We start from the raw sequence: 24696 nt of genomic DNA, 5'->3' as shown, positions 1-24696 counted from the left end.
CATGTTACTAACTTTCCCTTAAAACTGTCGTAGGTCAACATATACAGGGCAGATATAAACAGGAACAAAATACTAGGAGACCAATGTTCTGGAGCGGCTGTTAGTAAGGGGGAGGAGAGTTGAACACAAAAAGAGAGACGAAGGGGTCGTTGTGCCTGATTAATGGAGGTACGAGAACAGCCAGCGCTTAGGGTAGAAAAACAGCTAGATTGAAGTGACAGAGAGAGGAGCGAGCATGCTCGTGTGACGGAGGCTAGATTGTGTCTCTTAATAGTTGTTTAGCAATCAATCGAATGGTAGTTCTTTTCTCTGTATATACTCCAGGATATCTGTGCTTAACTGCAACACTCTTCTAGATTTTAGAGCTGTACTTTTAGAGCTGTCATCGAACTTCTCTAAAGCGACAGCCCTATGGTTAGTGACAAAAGCCAGTGGGTCACCGGTTCTCTGAAAGTCGGACTGGAGGATACTGAGGAGAAAGAGCTTCAAATTGTTATTGAATGTCACTCTTAGTGGGTATCTCTATAAACTCAGAGATGCTAGAAGTGAGACTCTTCTTCTCCTTCTTCTTCTTCTTCTTCTTCTTCTTCTTCTTCTTCTTCTTCTTCTTCTTCTTCTTCTCCTCCTCCTCCTCCTCCTCCCCCTCCCCTCCTCCTCCTTATTATTATTACTATTATTATTATTATTATTATTATTATATTATTATTATTATTATTATTATTATTATCATTATTATTATTAATTAAAGCGGCGAGCACGCTGGACGAATTACTTAGAACCCTCCTGATAATCCTTGCTGTCCTTAAGAGACAAACTTTCTGTCGGAGTTCTACCGGGCATTTTATTTTAATCTCTTTCAGACATTTGTCTATATCTTGGCTTACCGTTTCCAATGCACCAATTATTATAGGCACGACCTTTACTGTTCGCATACTCCAAATTCTTCCTATTTTAAATTTTAAGGGATTCTATTTTTGGTTTTTCTTCTACCTTCTTTGCGATCCTGGAATCAAACAAATATGATGGGTCAGTAAGTAAGCAACTTCGCTTTATTATTATTATTATTATTAAGGTGGCGAACTGTCATAACTGTTAGCGCGTCGGGCAAAATGCTTCGGAGTTTGCGTCAGTCTTCACCTTTTGAGTTCAAATTCCGCCGACGTTGACTTTGCCTTTCATTCTTTCGGAGTCGATAAAATAAGAATCAGTTGAGCGCTGGGGTCAATGTAATACACTAACCCGAACTTGCTGGCCTTGTGCAACATTTTGAAACCCTTCTTCTTCTTCTTCTTCTTCTTCTTCTTCTTCTTCTTCTTCTTCTTCTTCTTCTTCTTCTTCTTCTTCTTCTTCTTCTTCTTCTTCTTCTTCTTCTTCTTCTTCTTCTTCTTCTTCTTCGTCGTCGTCGTCGTCGTCGTTTTCTTAGTACTAGTAGTATTTTTATGCACTTGACTGGTGACATCTATGTCTTTCGCACATCTCAGCTCCATCCCGCAGCTTAGAGACGCAACACTTTCCTCAACACATGAATTCTGTTAAGTACTACTGCCATCTGAATACTTCATAAAATGTTTGGTATTTGCTGCTTTTGATGCCAGAATAGTGCACTTTTGGAGATGGGTCCAAGTACACTGATCACAAATAGGTGCCACACTCACTTTTGAAGCTCTCTGGTTTCTTTTCACCACCGATCCTAAAACTTAGTACTTTTCAACTTTCTCTTCTGTCTCATCAATATTTTGGTTTGCAGATACTGATACATCAATGCAGGTCCATTCTCTGGAATCCTTCAGTGGAAGAGTGATATCTGGTGGGTTATTATTTTGCAGCTTTTTTGTCAGTATATATTGGCATATTCCATGTGGATCTCAACTGTTCATTCTCTGCTGCTGTTAAACGTTGGTGCTTATACTATTTGATAGAGCGTTCTAGCTCATACTTCTTGCACAACTCCGAGTATGTTTGCAATGTAATTTGTTACGGCATAGTTTTTGAATTATTTTTGACTAGTTTTGAACATCCGCTAATTATATGTTTACCTGTCTCAGATGATTTTCCACATAGTTTACACAAAGATGATGCAGCTGTCTTAATACGTAAATACATAAAGCATGTTCTGAATTAATACATAAAGCTTGTTCTTGAGCAATAAGAACCAGTCTTTTCTTCTCGATCTTTAAAAACCCACGTCATAACAATCTCCAGGACTCTTCATCAGCTTTATCAGCTGCTTGTTGAAAAAGCTCTGTGTAGGGCTTTCTCTTTTCAGTTGATGATATTTTCTCTATTACTCCTCATATTGTATTCCTTGAAGGCCTCTCAATTGTCATTGATCACTTCCTCATTCACGGCAGATTGTAACATTCTTTTATCACTATTCCTCAAATAGGCATGCAAGGACTCGATACTCTCCATAACACTATCTTGTATTCCAATCAGTTTTCTCTCTTCCACTTTCCTTCCTAGGTAAGTATAGCCATGCTACGTCACTCCTTGTATGAAGTCATCCATGCTTAGCCATTACTTTCCTAGTGTTTCTCTCCATGTTGTCAAGTTCTCACAACACCTGCATAGTAAATTATCACAACTCTAATCAGATTCCCTCCATTTAGTCTAATCTATGTAACTTTTAAACTCTTCTAGTATATTCAGAAGCAAGTTTCTTCATCTTGGTATTCAGTATTTAAATTAGTTACAAAACACCAGATACTTGTAACGCTCTTCGTTCATTCTCTTATTCACTCATCATCTGGAAGTTGTCCTCCATTGCACCCTTTTCTGAGTTCAACATCATAATGCCATATGGATGTCTTGAGGAAAGATTCGTGCACGCTGAATAAAGAAATGCATTTGACCATTGCTAGCTCTGTAAAACTTTAAATCATCCATAAATATCAGATGATTGATTGGTCTCATATTTTTCCATATTTCGTAGCAATCTCCCATTTTTTGAGAACGATGGAGAGCGGTAATATACAAACAATAAATAGGGTATAATCGAACCTCCTGGAAAGATCCCTTTCTGGATGTCAACTTGTCTAATCTTTCTTCCATCTGTACATTTTATTACGTTGTATCGTTTTGTACCTTGTTCGATCTTTTTGTATATACTTACTGATTAATAATGAAAGCATTACCATAATTTTTATTAATGCAGTGAGCTACCATAATCGTTAATATGTCGGACAAAGAGCTTAGCAGTATTTCCTCAGACTCTCTACAGTATAAGGCCAAATTCCACTGAGGCCATCTTCGCATATCGTACTTGAGGGTTCGATAACAAAGTTATTAAAATCTATGTAATCGACTTGCACCGTCTCCGCAAAATAGCTGGCCTTCTACGAGAATTAGAATTATCATTATGATTGTTACAGTTGGGTTGTCAGAATCATAGCACTGAACAAGATACCTTACAGTAATTAATTACAGCTTTTGTATATTTTAATTTCAATTCCAATTGCAGTCAAGTATATGGTATCCACGTGGCTTTGATTTCGACATATTCCTTCCCTCAAAATTGTTCGTCCTGAGCATAAACTAGGAACCATTGTCATTATAATGAGTAAGGCAGCGATCTGGCATAACCGTTAGGACACCGATGAAAATGCTTAGCGGCGTTTTGTACGTCTTTATGTTCTGAGTTCAAATTCCTCCGCAGCCGACTTCGCCTTTAATCCTTTCGGGGTCGATAAAATAAGTACCAGTTGAACACTGAGAGCGATGTAATCGACTAACCCCCTTCTCTGAAATAACTGACCTTGTGCCTATATTGGAAACTATTAGCATTATCATGAGTATGACGGCTAGTTGGCAGAATCGTTAGCGCGTCGGACAAAATGCTTAGTAGCATTTCTTCCGGCTCTTTAGGTTCTAAGTTAAAATGCCGCTGAGAGCAACTTTGCCTTTCATCGTTTCCTGGTCGTTAAACGCAAGTGCCCGTTGAGCATTGGAAGATGGGGCGGAGTGAAGGTAAACGACATACTCCCTGCCTTTAAATCTTGTTGGCCTTGTGTCAAGATTAGGAAGAATTATCAATATTATCTCGCTAATCATATTCATGTGGAGGCGCGTGGCTTAGTGGTTAGGGTGTCAGCATCATGATCGTAAGATTGTCGTTTCGATTCCTGGACCGGGCGACGCGTTGTGTTCTTGAGCAAAACACTTCATTTCACGTTGCTACAGTCCACTCAGCTGGCAAAAATGAGTAACGCTGCAATGAACTGACGTTCCGTCCAGCTGGGGAACACATACACCATAGAAACCGGGAAACCGGGCCCATGATCCTAGCTAGGTTTTAAAATGGGCGCATTTATTTTTATTTAATCATATTTATCACCATCATCCTTATAAGAACAATGATTTTGTTTTAATAAATTAAATGTTTTAAAGAAAATATTAAGTTCCCACTATTTTACTATCAATGTCTTTAAAATGTTTTACTATATAAAAATTACAATTAAAAGACGAAACAGATAATATTTCATGGAATGACATTAAAACTCAAACTTCCAATGACATTAAAACTGAAACTCTGAGCATCTAATTCAATATCTCAATACGCAGCCAAGTGAATAAGTAACACGCTTTTCAAAATACTGACTAAAAATAAGATATTTCTGTATACTTCAACAAAGATATTTTTTATTTGCTTTTAGCTTTTAATGAATGCTGTGAAAACTTCCGTACATGATTCTGACCACAAAAATTGAATTACTGGTATTAATGTGTCAAGACTCCATCTCAAAGCACATGTTTTTGAAACGTTATTTGATTATCTGAATAGAATTTACTCCGACCTGAATCATTTGACGTATCATACACAATTATCGAGCAACTAGTACAGAAACATATTCGTATTTATAGATCAGATGACCAGATCTTTTTTAGAAAAAACATTTGTATTTCTAACAATATTTGTAGTCTGTACACATAAATATAATACATTTTTTAAGTATAGTTAGCACATCTATCTATCTATCTATCTATCTATCTATCTATCTATCTATCTATCTATCTATCTATCTATCTATCTATCTATCTATCTATCTATCTATCTATCTATCTATCTATCCATCTATCTATTTATTTATCTTTCTATCTGTTTGTCTGTATGTCTGTCTGTCTGTATATCTATCTATCTATCTATCTATCTATCTATCTATCTATCTATCTATCTATCTATCTATCTATCTATCTATCTATCTATCTATCTATCTATCTATCTATCTTTAATCGCTCTTACATTATTCATGCATCGATTTATGAAACATACGAAGATACGTATTTGGTGATTTAAACAGTTTTTATATATTGATATTACGTTTACGCATATTAAATCTTATCAAAATGTATAGTTTTAGTTTAATGCTTCGCTCACTTGAATAAATTACCTGCGAAATGGGATATTTTTGCATAATCTGCAGCTACTACACTCAACCTGGCTTCAGTGTTATCTCCATGCAGACAAATTGCACTCATTCATCCCTCATTTTCATATTGCTAAAGTTGTTCTCCTTCCCAAAGGACATGCCTAACCTCTCATCCCCTAGAAGGACATAATACTGAGATACCATTTAAGGTCAAAATTTTGATGTTTGTAAAACTGGAAAACATCAATGAATAACACATGCGTAGACCATTACACCAGATCAATTTATTTTGAAATAAAATAGTATAAAATAGCAGAGATGCTTAATTCATTATTTCGCTTATACTTGATTATAACAATACTCTATCTTCCTTTATATCTTCTCTTGTTCACCTTACCCAATCACTGCTGTTGTTCTCTAGAACAAAAGATTTGTCTCACTCTTTCTTTCTTTCTTTCTCTCTTTCTCTCTCTCTCCCCCCTCTCTCTCTCTCTCTAACTATATATATATATATTAAACAATACTGTGATAATCTTTCAATGTTAAATTTATATTTACAATGTTTCGCCGCTCGCTTTGCAAACAAATATATATGTATGTGTATGACGGAAACTTTAGCAAGAAAACGTTATTTTCTTTGCTTCTTACAGTACATTTTCCTATGATCCTTCTTATTGAATAACTGCTGCTGATGAAGATATCTAGTTTTCATTTTTTCTGTATCGTAATATACATTTAATTCGATTCAAATTAAAAACGATAACAGATGCATACGTAGTAACGCGTATACTTCTAATGAGTATTCAGCTATGTTCTAACACTTCAATTTGCTAATTGTGTCAGAATTCAGACAACAGATCCATTTCGAAATATTTCCAGCTGTGATAATCGCAATGTCTTTTTCCCGGACACATTAATCAGTTAGCACTTCAATTTTGAAGAGAATGGTGTGCAATTGGAGGAAAATGTTTCCTATAGGTTTAGCAGATGTCAGGCAAAAAAAAAAACATTCAATACAGAAATGAAAGACATTTTTTAGTATAATCCCTCGCCATGTTCGCCATTCCAATGACCAAATGATGGAAGAATGACAATCTGGAATTTCTAGAATTAATGTATGATTTATCGTTACATAGAATGTAAAGTAACAGAATATAATAATAAAATGAAACCATACGAAACTTCATACATTTTATTGTGTGTAGACAAAACTGAGAAGCAATATGAAGTATTATTATAGTGAAATCTATAAAAGACCTTTTATATTCAGCATCCGAATCTGCCTTGAATCCCACCGTATCATTGTTGAAGCATTATATATCGAGAAACTCGGTGAACTGCTGGTAAGTGCTGCATTTCGTAATGGAATCCAAAACTGCCGTGAAACGAGATTTTAACCGCACCAGTGTGTTAGTTGGCATGATAAAATTTCTGTCTCTCAATCAATTACTCTATTTACTTGTTCATTAGATTCATTCCCGGGGTCTCTAAATTAAGAGAAATATCTTTCTTACGCCCACGCACACAAATACACACATATACGCACATTAATCACGTTCTCTCTATCTTTATTTCCTTATTATATCCAATGTAATGCACGGGTATATGATGTAAATGCGTTTGCATATATATATAATGCATGCATGCAAGTATAGTTTCTCGCACGAATTAGAGTTTATTTTCGCCAGCCACTTGCATGGTGACATGTTGGCGAAGAAAAGATTTTTTAATAAAACGTAAATGGTCTTTCCTCCGCCGATATTCGCACAACCATTGACCTTTTAGATTTTAAGATTTTGGCAATTTACATTGTTTCAGATATCGTTATAACCAGTAGTGTATGAATTATTGAAATACATTCTTCCTCCATCAACTGATTTTTAACTAAATTTTGATCCAGTTGGACTGTCACATAGATGTCGCACCAAAAGGGACGGGTGTAAAGTTGAAAGTTTGTTTGAGACCAACCTTATCAAATGTTAGATTTTATCTATACATATTTTACTACATCGATACTAAATAAGCAACTGACATCCGCAACAAAGCATACTTATATTTTGCAGCCCCATTCATCTATGTCAGGTCGACTGCATTTTAATTTGGTTGATGTTATATTCTTCAATTTCGCCAGTACTCTTTTAATCCATCGTACTTTATATGTTCATCTTTATTATTTTTCACACGTTATCTCAGATTGCTCTGGTTACTCCCTTAGGCCTCCTCGGAATGTACTATCAAGGGAATATTAGTCTACAGCTGGATGTGATGTGGATAATATCTACGGCTTTGGTTTTGTGTAGCTTATATTTTTTGTCAACTGATTCATTTTCTATATTGTGTAAAAGGCACTTAAATGTCTAGGATACTGTTTTATGTTTCCTGGCTTGCTCCATTCAAGTAATTTACTACTAGTCCATTTATTATATCGTATTCTAGTTGGGAAAGAAACTTTCTTATATTTATTTTGAACGGACTATCTTTCAGAGGTCACTGATTTTTGCTTGTTACATGTCATCCCAAATCAGTTGTAGAGAGCCAAAGAACTTTTGACTTTTATCTGTTCATTCCTCCAAGTGAATTTTCATTGACCACAGAAACATTCGTTAGTTGTAGAATACTTCACGCTTTAGCGATATTGCTATTTTGACTTAATGTTCGTTAAAGTATACTGTCTTGAAGTCTGTTTTCTTTTGTATTTGTTTATCAAGAAATGTTTCAGTTAGTGCACAGAGTAAAGCATTTACACATAGTGCATACGGCTTACATACCTGTTTCCTGGGGACGTAATTCCTCTCTTTACAAAGGCTACTCTTCTGATCCGAGGAAGGAAGCGTATAGTTTCAGCAATGATGATTCCACCTATTTACTGATTACTTATATTCAGTATTGAATAGACGAATTTTAGTCGCGATTAAATACAATGTTCTCCGTACTTTGATATATCTTTAATTTTGAATTGTAAGGTAAAGGTAAAGACCCCCTTCGGTCAGGCACTGACCATGGGTTTGCACCTAGAGAGATACCCTCTGAGGCACAAGTCTGGGCAAGGTTGTTTTATGGAAGACTAGCAGTCGCCCATGCATACCGGCCTCCCCTCTCCACGTCACCGATGTTGTCCAAGGGAAAGGCAAGGGCCGATACAGCTTGGCACCTGTGACGTCGCAACTCATTTCTACAGCTGAGTGAACTGGAGCAACGTGAAATAAAGTGCCTTGCTCAAGAACACAACACGCAGCCCCGTCCGGGATTCGAGCTCACAACCTCACGATCGTAAGCTCGACGCTCTAACCACTGAGCCATGCGCCTTTATTCATTCTATTATTATATTAGAATATAGTTGCTGTGCAGCATGGGAAGATTGTTCATGAAGAGCTCTTAGCTTTTTTATGCTAGAATATATGTAATACTTAGATACTTATGTAGGAATATCGTAAGTAAACTCATATGCAATTGGTAATATATATACTTATATATCCATGCATCTAAGTAAATATATATATATATAAATATGTATTTATATATATGTATATGTATATATATATATATATATATATATATATATATATATATAATATATATATATTATATATATATATATATATATGTATGTATATATATATATATGTATATATATATATATATACATACATATATACATATATATATATATACATATATACATATATTCATACATATATATATATGTAGCATATATACATATATACGTATACACACATGTATATGTGGGGGGAGGGACGCGTGTGCGCGTGCTTGTAAGTATGTATATGCAGATTTGTATGCATATATATATATACATATGTCTACATTGTAAATTTTTAATGGTTGATTTTGATAGGCAGAGCTGTCTCTTTCTTCCTGACAAATGTAATTTGCTGACGCAGATGCATTACATATAATTCTAAGAATTTGCAATTTAGTAGTTGCTCATTATCTCCATGTAACCGATCCATAAATATTCATATTTTTTATATTGAATTAAAACACGATATGGTAAAATTAAAGAAAACTAAACTCGAAATGTGAACACGACTGGAACACGACATATTATTTCCGCGCCCTCTAATTTTAGACTCCAGTTTCAAGCGACCTTCTACATTTGAAATCTTCATGGTATTTGGCTATGTAGCAGCGGTGAACTGGCTGAATCGTTTTGCACACTGGCCAAAATGTCACGCGGCATTTACTTCAGGTTTTACGTTCAACGTTCAAATTCCGTCGCCATTGACTCTACTTTTCATCCCTTACTGTACTATAAAATAAAGTACCAATCGAGAATAAGGATCAACGTAATCGATTAGCCCCTACCACCAACATTTTAGGACAGGTGCTTATTTAACTATTTAAATTAAGCGATTGAATACAACCGCCGAATTCTCTACAGAGACCTTCTTTACATTTGTCCGAAAAAGAATATTCATTTCAAGCCATGCTTATATTTCTGGAAAAAAAGAAATGTTATTCATTATGCAAAAGGATGAATATACCGATGTCACTAACGTCTCACCGTATATCGATATATCGACGCAGGAATGGCTGCGTTAACTAACATGCGTCGCAATGACGTGGATTCCATTCAATCCCACTGCGCTACACCTTACGTACGTGACTTCTACTATAGCCCTGGACCGATTAATACGTTTTGAGGAATTTAGAAGACGCAAAGTGTGTGCAATTTCTTGGTATGCTTGTATGCGTGTGTATACATGATAGATCGCTAGCCACTAAACCTTTTTCTATGTTCTCTCCCTGTTTATTTCTGTGTTTCTTTCTGTTGAAGAGCGTAGGCTCGAAACGTAAAATACTTTCTCACTTCTCAAGCGTTAAACTGATACATCTGTTTATTGTTTACACACCCATCTTCATTTTTTCTTGTAAATTCTCACTATATCTATGTATAGATATGTATGTATATGTTGGCGTTTGTGCATGCGTTCTTACTGCATTGCAACCAGTATTGGTTTGTTTTCGTGCTCCTATCTTAAGGGTTTGTCGAAAGAAGATAATAGAACAAGTAGCAGGCTTAAAATGAGTACTAGGAATCTATTGTTCCAGCATAGCCCCAGTTCAACGACTGAAACAAATAAGAGTAATGTTTGTATGTGTGTATGTATGTGTATATAGAGATAAATACGTATGTATATATTATATATACATTTGTATATGAACGTGTATATATATATATATATATATTATATATATATATATATATATATATATATATATATATATATATATATAATTTCAGTAAAACAATTAAGATTCAAGTGAATTCTAATGAATTCACTTGAATGTGGCACTTAACTTAGATGCACAAGAAATCTTTATGGTATTAACCATAAAATAATGTGGGGTGATTATAAACAAGAAAAAAGCAACAAGAATGGATTAGTTGTTCAGTACAATTGTTTCATACGAAGAACAGATTTATTTAAAGCTGCAAATATTGCAGCAAAACTCATATGTGTTTTGGCTGATGAATACGGGACATTTATATTTGCTGCAATATTTGCAGCTTTAAATAAATCTGTTCTTCGTATGAAACAATTGTACTGAACAACTAATCCATTCTTGTTGCTTTTTTCTTGTATATATATATATATGTATGTATGTATGTATGTGAATGTGTGTGTATGTACATGCGTGTGTGTGTGTATATGTGTCTGTGTACGTGTGAATGTGTCTGTGAAGGGAAGTGCGTTTCCATAGAATTGTGTATTTAAATAAGCCAAATATTTGTATGTATGTTATTGTTGTAAATTCGATAAGATGCGCTGAACTCGGGAGCTTGGGCCACAAGCCAGGACTTTCCCGATGCTTTTAAAGCCAGGAACGTTTCAGCACCACATCGGATATATATATATATTCTTTCTTTTATTCTTTTGTTTGTTTCAGACTGCGGCCATGCTGCAACGCCGCCTTTTAGTCGAACAAATCGACACCAGGAGTTATCCTTTGTGATGGTGGTGGTGATGGGGGACAAACACAGACTAACAAACACTCACACTCGCATACATAACACATACATACATACGACGGGCTTCTTTCAGTTTCCGTCTACAAATCCATTCTCAAGGCTTTGGTCAGCCCGAGGCTATAGAAGAAGACACTTGCCCAAGGTGCTAGGCAGTGGGTGGGACTGAACCTGGAATCATGTGGTTGGTAAGCAAGCTGCTTACCACACAGCCACGCCTGCGCCTATATATATATTATATATATATATATATATAATATATATATATATTTACATCGTATATCTTGTAAGTGTGAGAATACTATGAGGAGCTAAAATCATTAAAATCACAATATATAAACCAATAAGCGACTAATTGTATTATATGAGAGTTGTTTACATTTTAACGAAAGTTGAATAAAACAGTATTTTCTGAAAATAAATGATTTGCAGAAAGTGAAAGTATTAAGGCATATGAAATAAAAAACTGGAAAATATTTACAGAAGCATTCTAAAATAAATTACATCAAGTTACAATAAAAATTCAAAGGTTGGGATAAATCACCTTCCCAAAATATTCACACCGAACGCCGAAACTGTTGTGTGAAAAACGGACGTGTAACTTTAGCAACATGAAATAAAAAAAAAATTATGTTTAATTTGAACAAATGAATAACCAAAGATAATTTTAGATATTAAAAATTAGAACAGCTTCAAATACTTTGCAAAGTTGTCTGTTCAAAATAATATAAATACAAGAGCACTCAGAGAGTGCAAACTTCCGCCAAAACAACATCAATCTCCTCTCAACGATTAGCCGGAGATGATTTTTAAAATGAGAATATCTTAAATATACTCGACTGCTCTCACAAACGAAAATACTAAAAAGGAATCCGGCCGCTCTAAAAATTGAGTAAAAACCGGAAAAATAATCCAGAATCCTTATCCGGTACCTGATCAATCCCAATGTTAGTAATGGAATGGTGGGTATGCGGACCGTGTTTGTAATGGCGGGTGTGCGGGCCGTGTTTGTAATGCGTGTGTGTGTGTCATAAGCAGTGGGAACAGGGACAGTCTTCTTTATGAAGGCCTTTTTTACTCTATCCACCGATATAGGATCTTTACGACCATAAAGGTCTATAGTGAAAGATTTATTCGTGCATGAAAGAAAACGGAAAGGACCTGCATACGGTACTGTTAACGGAGATTTAACAACATGGTTACATTCAAAAACGTGAGTTAAGGACGTAAAGCTTCCTTCAAGGCAGAGCTAGAAATGCAGTTGTCAAGTAGTTAAAGTATATTAATCTTCGGTTTCATTACAATCATTACATATGTTTCATTTTAACTTTAAATCAGGCAAGGTCAGTTTAACTTTTCATCCTTTATATGTTAATAAAATGAATACAGGTGCCGCCGCCGTAGCAGAAATTACCCTAAATAGTGGCGTTCCAACATGGTCATGAATTAATAACGGAATATACACCGGCCAAAATGCTTAGCGACATTTCTTCCGTCTTTACGTCATGAGTTGAAATTCTACGGAGGCTGATTTTGCTTTCTTACTTTCGGTGTCGATAAAATTAGTACCAGTTTGAACACTGTGATCGATATAGTCCACTTAACTCCTCTCACAAAATTGCTGGCCTTTTGCCAAAATGTGAAACTAATATAGATGTACAATTCTTGTCGTATTTAAACTCAAACAAAACCACAGTGGATTTTGAAAAATACATCAATGTAATTTCAGCTATAGAACAGCAGTTTAATTATGTTAGAACAATGACCAATGATGCTAAATATTATAATAGAAATCTAAGGAAAACTTAAGATATTTATAATTTAGACACATAATGATGCGTTCAGAGGATTCACAAAAGTAAAGCAAACATTCTCAAGGGTTACTGAGCTGTACCCATAAGGATAGATAAATAGTTGGTTTAAAGTAAATATTATTAAAAAAAATTATGTGAGAAGTATTAGTAGAAATATATTGGAAAAACAGTAAAATAGAGAAAGAAAAAAATCATAATACCACCCCAGTAGTAGAATATAAAAAGCTATTACGTAAAAATATTTTAAAATTATATTAAAATCATTAGAGCAAGAGTTCTGTATGCTTACCTTCTATTTGAGTAAACTAGTTGCAAGGCAACTTATAAAGTAAATATTTGAAAATGTGCGTATGTGTCTATACAGGCGTTGGACAAAATAATGGTAAAACCGAGCAACATAGCATCGTAATGTTGAGATATCTATAAAACTGTCAAAAGCTTGTTTATTTTTATGTTAAGTATTGAGCAATATACAGATCTGTATTTAAAAGATGAGGAATTATGCACATTATTTACATTTGACGGATATTTGTCCACATCTTGTTTCGAAATTTAGAACCTGGATTCTCATTCCTAAGGTATTTTTCGATGTTGTTGGTGTTGTTGTTATTATTATTATTATTATTATTATTCACGTCACTGCCTGGAATCGAACTTGGAATATTCGGCTTAGTAGCCCGCGCTCTTGATCACTACGCCATATAGCCGTGGACAATTATGAAATGAAATTTGGCGCTTATAAATCTAATATTTTTCTATACTACCTTAATACCGGTTCCCATATGCTACTCACGTCTGCACTCGGTCTGCTTAGGAGGTTGTTGTGTTCTAGAATATGTACTGCTTCTTTTAATTTTCGTATTTTCCAGTGGTGTTCTCTGTCTATTATTTTAACTTCATCCTACAGGGGGAGGTGATTTCCATTTTCCCTATACATGATCAACTATACCCGATTTATCAATATCTCCTCGTGTCACAACTTTGCGATGTTCGTCTACCCTTATATTGAAGGGGCGGCATGTTTCACCTTTGTATAAATTACCATACCTGCATGGGATGGAGTACACGCAGTTTTGGGTCATATTATCTTCTATTGGTGGTTTTACTCGAAGGAGATATTTGTTAAGTGCTGTATTACTCTTGAATACTGTCCTGATTTCATATGGGCCGCATATCTTTTCTGTATTTTCGGAGAGGCCTTTCACATGGGATAGACAGACTGTAGACAGTTTATTGGTTTCATCCGCTCTTTTCTTCATAATTGGAATAGATAGTATGTTTTGGGGTAGTTGTTGCTTAATAGATTGTTACTGAGTTTGGTAATTTCCTCGTGGTGTGTATCACGATCGCTACTTATATACTTTACTCGATGTTTTAGGCACTGAGCAATTCCTCTCTTTACACTGTATGGATGGTTGGAGTTGAAGTTAAGTTATCGTCCAGTGAAGGTCGGCTTGCGGTATAGGGATATCCTGAATCCATACTTGGTGCGTGTTATTAATACATCCAGGAATGCTTGCTGATTGTCTTTTTGCCTTTTCCATTGTGAACTCTATGGATGGCTTTATTGAGTTCACATGCACTTGGAAATCTTCCTGGTGGGGCCAGTGAATAAAGGTGTCATCAACATATCGCAGCCATAGGGTTGGTTTTAGTGGTGTTGATCCTAAAGCCAAATTCTCCTCATGTATATTCCATGTATATATTGGCTATTATCGGTGATAATGGCGAACCCATAGCTAAACTCTCTTCTTGTCGTTATATATCAGTGTCCGTACTGAAATAGGTAGATTCTCCACAGAAGGTCAACATTTCTATCAAGTTTCTTATTGGTATACTAGTGCGTTCTTTTAGATGGGTGTCTGTCACTAGTTTTTCTTGAATCACCGATAGAGCTTCCCCAGTTGGTACTTTGGTGAACAGACTTGGATTCAAGTATGGATTCAGGACATCCGTATACCGTAAGCCGACCTTTCCTGGACGATACCTTAACTTCAATTTCCACCCTCCATAGAGTGTAAAGAGAAGAACTGCTCAGTACCTAAAACATTTAGTAAAGAATATAAGTAGCGATCGTGATACCCTTTGGAAACAATTCAAACTTTGTACGAGCCATACCTCGTAGAATTCAAGATGTAACTACTGCCAAATGCGGTCCTACTCCATATCAAAAGATACTTGTTCGACATTTTAAGGCGTTTCATTATTTTGTCAAACCCCTGTTTATATATTTGAACATTTTGTCCTTAATTCGTTTCCGCTGTTAAACAAATTAGATTTGGAGGTAAGGATATGGAATATTTCTTCGAGGCAAATATTGATATATGTATAAATTGTGTTTGTGGGTGTGTCCAGATATATACATATAAACATACATGCATGCATGTATATACATACATACACACACACACATATATATATAATATAATATACAAATATATACACATAATACACACACACACATATATACATATAATACGTATACATATATATATATACTAGCATTAAAGACCCGTCATTGCCGGGTCATAGTGCTAGTGCATGTATATATGTGTTTATATATGTGTACATATTACATGTACATCTATATATATACATCTACACATAAAATACAAAATACAAAGTTATATCTTGATATCGCTAGTGATAACAATACTCAAAATATATAACAAACTGGAATTGTTAGCCCGTCTCTTGTAATTTCGATCAATTGTATCTTGCCCTCCCTCTTGTATAGAAGTGTGGCTACAATCCAGCCTATCTCTACTTCGGGGGGGGGGGGATTTTAAATTTTCTTCCGGGACGTCCTACGTCCCAGATATAAAGGTAAACGTAAAATATTTCCACTTTGCAAGTTCGAGTCGAGTACTCCCTTGCACGCTCTGTTGACTCGAACCTTGCTTCTATTGTGGCGAATTTACTGCCTCTGGTTAGATATATTTCATAGTTGCACCAAGGCACTTTTCGAAGGTGCTTTCCTCCAGGTGTTCAAATCTTCTTTTTTCTCTACATTGTATACTTTATAGACAATAGTCTTTTCTTTAATTTAATGTTTTATTATCCATCTGGACTATTCCATTTCTGCACGCTAATTTTATTTTTAATTTATTCCCATTCATGTGAAACCACTTATTCAAGTTCAAGTCACTGATGCAATTTTATACCAATTGCTATTTTTACTTTTGTTATGTTACGATTATATTATACTTTAGTTTGATTTTAATTATTACTTACTACATATAATTCAATTGTTATTATTATCTCTAATTTTTATTGTTAAAGTGAAAGTATCTGACATAAAATAGAGAAACGCTTTTGTTTCACTTTTAACACGTAATACTGAAATAGTGGAGAAGATATGATATTGCTATGGGCTCGCTCTAGGCAAGAAGCTGAACATTTCTTTTGCCCATGAAACTACATGGACCATGTGTAAAATTTGAATGGAATTGGTTGTGTAGTTCTCAAGGTTTAGGGAATCGTAGTGGAGAAGGTATGATATTGCTGTGGGCTCGCCCTAGGCAAAAAGTTCAAATTTTTTTTGCCGATGACACTCCCTGGACCCTAAGTAGGGCATGTGTAAAATTTGAATGAAATTGGTTTTGTAGTTTTCAATTTTTAGGGAAACACACAGACAGACAGACAGACAGACAGACACACATTCTCAGTTTTATATATATAAAGATATATACGCACCTGGGCAGGCGGTGTGTTGTGTTCTAAAGCAAAACACTTAATTTTACGTTGCTTCAGTCCCCTTTTCGATCAGAGGTGTAGAGAATATTGGCCTGCACGCTTAACCAGTGGCTAAAACAATGCAAAAACCCATTGTATTGACGAGCGATGTGTAACAACATCTTATAGCTTGGTTGGCCACATAATCACGTGATATATATATATATATATGTGTGTGTATATATATGTATATATGTAAATATATGTATGTATTACGAGGTCTGACCAATAAATATCCGCACCGTTGCCATTATAACGGAGCTATAGCGTACAGAGTGAAGCCACTTGGCAAAGATTGACCTTGAACTCTGCTCTGCATTTTCACTAAGTTTTAACGTTCTAGCACACTGTGCTATATACAACAGTGCTTAGAAATAAGGTGTGTACGTATGATCATCGCACTGACTATGACAGAGGAAGTTCTCATGGTTCAGAGACCTACGCAGAGTTGCAGAAAGTTCATGGAGAGGAGAGTATAAGCTGACACAAATGTACGAGTCGTTCAAGTATTTCCAAGATAACCGAAAAAAATGTCGATACTGACGAACGTTCAGGGAGACTCGCAGCCAGCGGAACTGAGAAAAACATCGTAGATGTGAGCACAGCTGTGAAAGTAAATAGTCGAATTGCCATCCGTAAGTAACCAGAGAATGTGGAGATTACTTATGGTTCAATTCAGTACATTATCACTGAAGATTTGGGTATCAGACGCGTGTCTGCCAAGTTTGTTTCAAAACCCCTTTCAGCTGGCCAAAAACACACTCGGGTTTCAGTTTCAAAAGATCTTGATCGTGATGAGAACGATGAAAACTTTTAAAGACTTTGCGTAGGCCTCTGAGCAGGTATCGGCAGGCTTTTGGTAAAATTTGATGCAGATTCTCTGCTCAACATTCTCTATCATAGTCAATGCGACGATCACACCCTACACACCTTCATTCTAAGCCCTGCTATAAACAGCAGAAGTGAACGAAAACAGTAAAACTTAGTGTGCATGCTCAACAGAGTTTAAGGACAAACTGTTGCAAGCGGCTTCACTCTGCGTGCTTCAGCTTTGTTACTATGGCAACAGTCCGTATACTTCATGATCAGTCTACCTATGTATGTATGCATGTATGTTTGTGTGTGTGTTTGCGAGTATGTCTGTGTGTGTGTGTGTGTGTCTTCGTGTATGTTTCAGCTGGCTGGTTTCCGTTCCTGTTACCTAGCGGTGTGGCAAATGAGATCAATAGCATTAGTATCAGACTTCAGAAAAATAAGTACAGGGTTGATTTATTCAACTATACCTTTAAAGTTGGCATCGTAGCTTCACTACAGTCCAATGAATAAAACAATTGATAAAAAAAAAACTAATTGAAAATTTGTTAATGAAGGAAGTTAATTCACTAATATACTATTTCCTTTCTAAGCTAACTCTGTAGTACTTTAGATCTTACCACACCACAATTCCTTGCTTATATTTTGATAAAATTATCACTTAGCTTTGACGTTCATATATTTATCATCTTTATCTGTGAATGATTTTGACAGAAACTATTTGAAAACAATGTCAAATTAAATACCATGAATATACATGTAATTCTTTTCAATTTCTAAATGAAGCTATCACAGATACACAAGCAAAAATATTATTGTCGAGAGGTGTGTAATATTTACTAAATTTACATTGTTTCTTTTCTTTTATTACAACTAAACCTTGGAACGATATCATTATTGCATCAAGTAATAAGCTTAAAAGCTTCGAAACATTAAATGTTTCATTTTTGGCACATTATCAAAATAATAGCATGTTGCAATAAATGATGTGATTTAATATACAAATGCGTATGGATTCCTATTTTAAAGTGAGCAATACACGAATACACAGCCGTATGCTTACAAGTGTATTATATTTATTTGTATTATAAATATTTAAAAAATGGAGAGATTTAGAGAAGGAAAACAACGCATCTAGAAACAAATAAAAAATGACGATCAAAAAAATGCATGCCTTCTAAATTAGCGTGCATAAGCACGTCTGCAAATGTATCTCTAAATAAACATGCATATTACATTTCATATAAACAAACATAAGCTTTTATAGAAAACGAAGTTCATGTCTGTGTGTGTACGTGTATTCTTTTTACGGATACTAAGTAATCATCCTTGTGAGAATCATCAAACTTGGTGTATGAAACATAACCCAATCTGATATTTCACTTCGTTTAAACTATTATGTGTCTGATTTGTTTTGACAACTTATTCACCCAATCAGTTGTACTGACAGCAATATTTCTTTTATGCTTCCGTTAGTTTTTGTCTCTAACATGTGCATGTATTCTAATAAGTTGCGTGTAAGCTCCGTACTCTAAGATGTAATTCCATCCTAGCAAAATGGCAATATCGAACTGCTTATTTTCATAATAATAAGCGTTGAAACAAGATTAAAGCGAAACGTATTTTATAAAATCTATTTCTCTTTCTTATACACTTTCTTTCTCTCTTACAGTCTTTCTCTCTTACCCTTTCATAGACCCTCTCTCCCTCTCCCTCTCAGTTTCTCTGCCATTTGATATATTTCGCATGTATGCAGCTGAGAGAATCTGTAAGTTGAAGTGGTATTCATAGGTCTAAGGCATCTTATGAAAATCTTTTTTGATGTAAAGTTATATTGAAACAATACAACCTATTTTTTATAGTATGTACTTTGCGCTTCTTTAAATATATTATGTCAGAAACCATCCTCACTAATTTATCATTGTTCTCTACATTAAGAAGCTACTATTAGAACGATCTCAGCAGCGCAAACTACACCTTCTACATTCATTTTCACTTTCCAGAATTGGTTCTGACACTATACCTAAAGTTCACATAGTGACGCCATATACACCTTACACCCACACCCTCTTTCATATATATATATATATATATATATATACATATTTGTATATGTATGCATACATATATACATAAGTGTGTGATTGTATATGTATATGCATATATACATGGCGATTTATTAATATTTTAAATTTGACTTCTCGAGCTTCGACTGCTGTCATCAAAGCCAATAAAACCAGCAGTTCTATGGCAAAAGTCTGGATACTTCATGATCAGACTTCGAATATCTTTATATAAAATACTGTTGTTAGTAATATGAAATCCAAAACGTAGGTCATGCTCAAGAATATTCGAAATAATGGTGGTCCTTATTTCGTCGTAACGTTTCGGCAGGTGACGAATGCATATATATCACGAACAATAGAACATCTCTATCATTTAAGAGATAGAAGAGACAAAAAGGATTTTATACTGGGATGGTTTAATCAACTAACAACTCACCAATAAGCTACAGCGGACTTAGAGAGCGTTCATTTAAGAGTCACAAGCACTCAAACAACAGTTCGTTCTCTTGAAAGTATTATGCATGTATGTTACTGATGTTTTTGTTCTCAGTGTGGGCTGCAAGCAGAGAAAATCGATTAGGAACGGACGATATACTGTCGCTGGTTTGTGTCCATTTCTATGATCAAATCCCACAGGTTTCGGTGTTATTCAAGGAGAATACTAAAGTTGATTCAAATATTTATAACGCATAAATGACTAAAAATAGAGGCAGAATGCTTTGAAAAGAATATATAGTTGCATTATTTTGAAATTGTAAATTAAAGAATATTTAGCAATACAAATAATACATAATCTATGCATAAAAAGTTAAAATAAAACACAAGTTCATATCTTCAAAAGAATCTATAGAAAATCACATTTCTTTCTGATGGTTCACTTCTGAAAGTAAGACTATTTCAGTAGACTACTTGTGGAATGATGGATCATATTGAGATGAATTATTTTCATCACTCAATGTATTTCTGTAGAAATTAGCTGTGTTTTGAGTGTTACTCTAAAAATAAAGTGAGAAGGCGCGTAATGAAAGAAAGAAAACAACAAATTTTATCAAAATAAACAGTTAACTGGAACATCATACAAATAAACGCTTTCAAAATAATTTCCCAGGGTGATACCTGAGATTTATTTTTTGCTTCGAAAGATCATTAAATAAATATTAAGTTAAAATTAGAAACATTGATTTCATAAACATTTGTGTGACACACTTGTGTATGAAGTAATTTCGTATAAATAAACAAACATATTTGTTTATTTGATATTTGTAAATTAATACACATACGCAAACCCATATGTATTTCAATATTGATCATAGGGCGGCGAGCTGGCAGAAGCGTTAGCACGCTGGGCGAAATGCGTAGCCGTATTTCATCTGCCGTTACGTTCTGAGTTCAAATTCTGCCGAGGTCGACTATGCCTTTCATCCTTTCGGGGTAGATAAATTAAGTACCAGTTACGCACTGGGGTCGATGTAATCGAATTAATCCGTTTGTCTGTCCTTTTTTGTCCCCTCTGTGTGTTGCCCCTTGTGGGTAGTAAAAAATCGGTATTTCTTCTGCCGTTACGTTCTGAGTTCAAATTCCGCCGAGGTCGACTTTGCCTTTCATCCTTTCGGGGTAGATAAATTAAGTACCAGTTACGCACTGGGGTCGATGTATTCAACTTAATCCGTTTGTCTGTCCTTGTTTGTCCCCTCTGTATATAGCCCCTTGTGGGTAGTAAAGAAATAGGTATTTCTTCTGCCGCTACGTTTTGAGTTCAAATTCCGCCGAGGTCGACTTTGCCTGTCATCATTTCGGGGTCGATTAAATAAGTACCAGATACGCACTGGGGTCGATATAATCGACTTAATCCGTTTGTCTGTCCTTGTTTGTCCCCTCTATGATTAGCCCTTTGTGGGCAATAAAGAAATAAATATCATTCATATGGTACAAATGCATGAAATGCTCAATTCACCCATTGCGGAAAGTACTTGGAGTTTTGTATATGTTAATATAGATAAGATAAACAAGCAGTACCATACTTGAACCACAGTTTCATTCGTTCATCCGTATGCCTGAACGCATTTGAAAGTAATTTGATGACTCTAGTTGAATTAAGGGAGTAAATTGTCCGCTTTTGTCTTCTATCCATAAGGAAATTGCTCTCCTATAAATTCTCAAAGAAGATTTTGGGGATGTGTCAGAAAATAATATTACCCTGTTCTATTTGTTTAAGATTATAAGAAGACAACTAGGTGTGACAGAGGTTCTCTCTGAAGCAGAGATTGCAGAAATTGGACGATATAAAAACGCTGCTGATGAGATGCCAGTGCATTTTCTTTGGTTTCTTTACTCACAAGTGTACTTCGAAAAATATGTTAATTTCCTAGTGTTTTCAAGAGAACGAATTGTTTGAGAGAAAGTGACTCTTAAATGAGCGCCCTCTAAGCCCGCTGTAGTTCATTGATGAGTTGTTAGTTGATCAAAATATCCCAGTATAAAATGCTTTTTGTCTCTTCTATGCATTAGCTCTTTAAATGATAGAGATGTTCTTTTCAGCATTTAAAATAACGAAATTTTGTACAATATAACACTTGCCTATTGTTTTAAAGCGATTGCTCGAGTGTGTTGTTAAGAACTGCCTTCTTCCTTCATATAGGCTAATTCATATTAATAGATAGCGGAAACTTTGAAGTAGTGTAGTGCCCAGGAAGCCTTACAAAACCTGGCGTATATGTACACACATTCCTGCATCTACTGAACCCTTTCAAATATGTTTTAATCAGCAGAAGCCAGTGAATGCATAATTTATACATCTGAAAACACCGTAGAGTTCTATAACGAGGACTATCCACTAATCAGTAAGAATAAAAATAAGGATTCAATAATAGCAGCACTAGAAAACAGTCTTATAAACGTGTAATCCACCATAAGACATTGGTATAGAAACTGTGTGGCAACTTGGACAAGTATCTCTTCCAGCAGCCTCGATGTTTGTGACACATTTCAGTTTCTAAAGGCAAATGCAATGCAGTTACCGCGGAGAAAAAGATTTTCGTATGGTAAAATGTGTAAAACACAATATGTGCCCAGTGTTCCCCTCTGTCGGTTTTCCAGATGCAGTGTTTCTGTCTCGTAAGCCTTTGTCAATGGAAAATACCGAAGTGGGCTAACTCTGCGCAGATTTAAAGCCGAAATTTTAACTAAAAAAGAAAAAAGTCAACAACATTGATTGATTAGATAATACAATCATATTATCTAATCGGTACGGAGCCGACATTAGACTTCAAAGGAGACGTATAGAGAAACTCCATCGAAAACTAGCTCGTCTTTCAAACCATCTAACTTTCCAAAAATGAAAAAAAAAAAAGTTGTTCTACCTCACGTTTACTAGAGTTCAGGGTCGCAAAAAGAGCGTTGTCCATTCTGAAACAAACTATCGGAAATACTAGAGAATTGGTCCCGGAGACAATAGAGCAGGTAACAACCAACGAGGTTTGTGACTTCGGCCGAGTTGCTCGCTTCTATCGGTATATCGAAGTCATTAGTTTTCTATCAAATTGTACAATTCGACGGGCTGCTAGGATAATATCGATATAAACTCTAGATAGGTCAGAATATTTTAGTGCAAATATGAGGTCTTCGTTAAGTAGGATAAGAGATACGAAGGCCACCGATGTAACTCCGACTGCTATAGCTAAAACCTTAATCCCCCTCACTTTTCTCTCTTATAGCAGTCCCACCTTACTCACACTCCTATATAGTTAACTTCTTTTGCTTTTCTTCTCATTCTTGACTATTTCATTTCTAAAACTTTTTTTCTTTCTTTTTATTCTGTATCAATGTTTATGCATGGGTGAGATAACATATTTGTTTACCGTTGATATAGTAAAGTGACCTCAGCTTAATATTGACATCGACCATGCCCTAAAGTCAGCATCAATCCAATCTAAACCCCACTTTTCTTTATTCTTAACAAATTTAGAAAATTTCCCACTCCCAAATTTTTTTACTTCTCTCTTTTCTCTTACCGACCAAGTTATTTTTTCAGAAATTTGGTTTACTATTTTGTTATTTTACACCATTCTTCCGATTTCACTGCTCATTTAAAATTATATCTTTGGCGAGTTTCTTAACTGAGGCAACTTCGGTCTGGTGAGAAGCTATCGGAATATCCCTCGTTGAGCAATTATTACTTCCGAGGATTTGCTAGTAAGGGAACATATATAGCCTGAATTTTACCAACTCCATTCTCTCAATTTGGATTTTTAGTCGCCTTCATAGCAACCCTAGTTGGTAACTGTGAACTATAAAACAACTTTTCAGCTTATCGAAATTAGATATAGGAAAAACCTACAACCTTCGATATGGATAAACTATTCTTGTTTTTTACAATTTCGACGGATCACTCGAAGCTTTTTAACTTCCTAAACCTAGATCCCCGGATCTTACAATCACACACCCACACCCACACCCACCCAACACCCATACACTCATACGCACATACACACATACACACACAAGCCCCCCCATATATATACGAGGGGAAGTTAAAAATTATCCGTACTTTTGCCATAACATCTTTATTATTGTCTGATTATTTGTGTGTATGGATGAGTGTGTGTTTGTGTGTGTGCATGTGTGTTAGGGGTGTACCTTTTTGTCTGTTTCTCTTTTCCGTCGCTCGATAACAAGAGTTGGTTTGTTTACGTCTCCGTAACGTTGCTATTCGGCATAAAAGGACCAAACGGATAATCATTTCAGCAACCGTCATATGATGATAAATATACATACATAGGTAAATTCATATATATGTACATCGGTGTGCGTGTGTGTTTAAGTGTGTGTATGTGTGAGTGTGTGTGTGTGTGTATGTGTGAGTGTGTGTGTGTGTGTGATACTTGTGTGAATGTATACTTAATCTACAACAT

At 35.3% G+C, this 24696-nt stretch overlaps 1 protein-coding gene across 3 annotated transcripts in view; it reads left to right on the top strand.

Annotated features, from left to right (window-relative positions):
• Window positions 1-24696, top strand: part of LOC115213266 (FMRFamide receptor-like) — a 288283-nt gene that overhangs the window by 241545 nt on the left and 22042 nt on the right. The window contains exon 1 of one of the 3 annotated variants that reach the window (XM_029782200.2): window positions 2426-2463. The exons of the other annotated variants lie outside the window; for them this stretch is intronic. The gene's annotated coding sequence lies outside the window, so the exon portion shown is untranslated. Of the gene's footprint in view, window positions 1-2425; window positions 2464-24696 lie in introns of those variants that run through there. 3 annotated transcript variants of the gene reach the window in all.

Source organism: Octopus sinensis, linkage group LG6 (genome assembly GCF_006345805.1).
Source record: "Octopus sinensis linkage group LG6, ASM634580v1, whole genome shotgun sequence".
Lineage (NCBI taxonomy): Eukaryota > Metazoa > Mollusca > Cephalopoda > Octopoda > Octopodidae > Octopus > Octopus sinensis.
The sequence above is the reverse complement of the archived record's forward strand: the minus strand, read 5'-3'. Positions and strand labels throughout refer to the sequence as shown.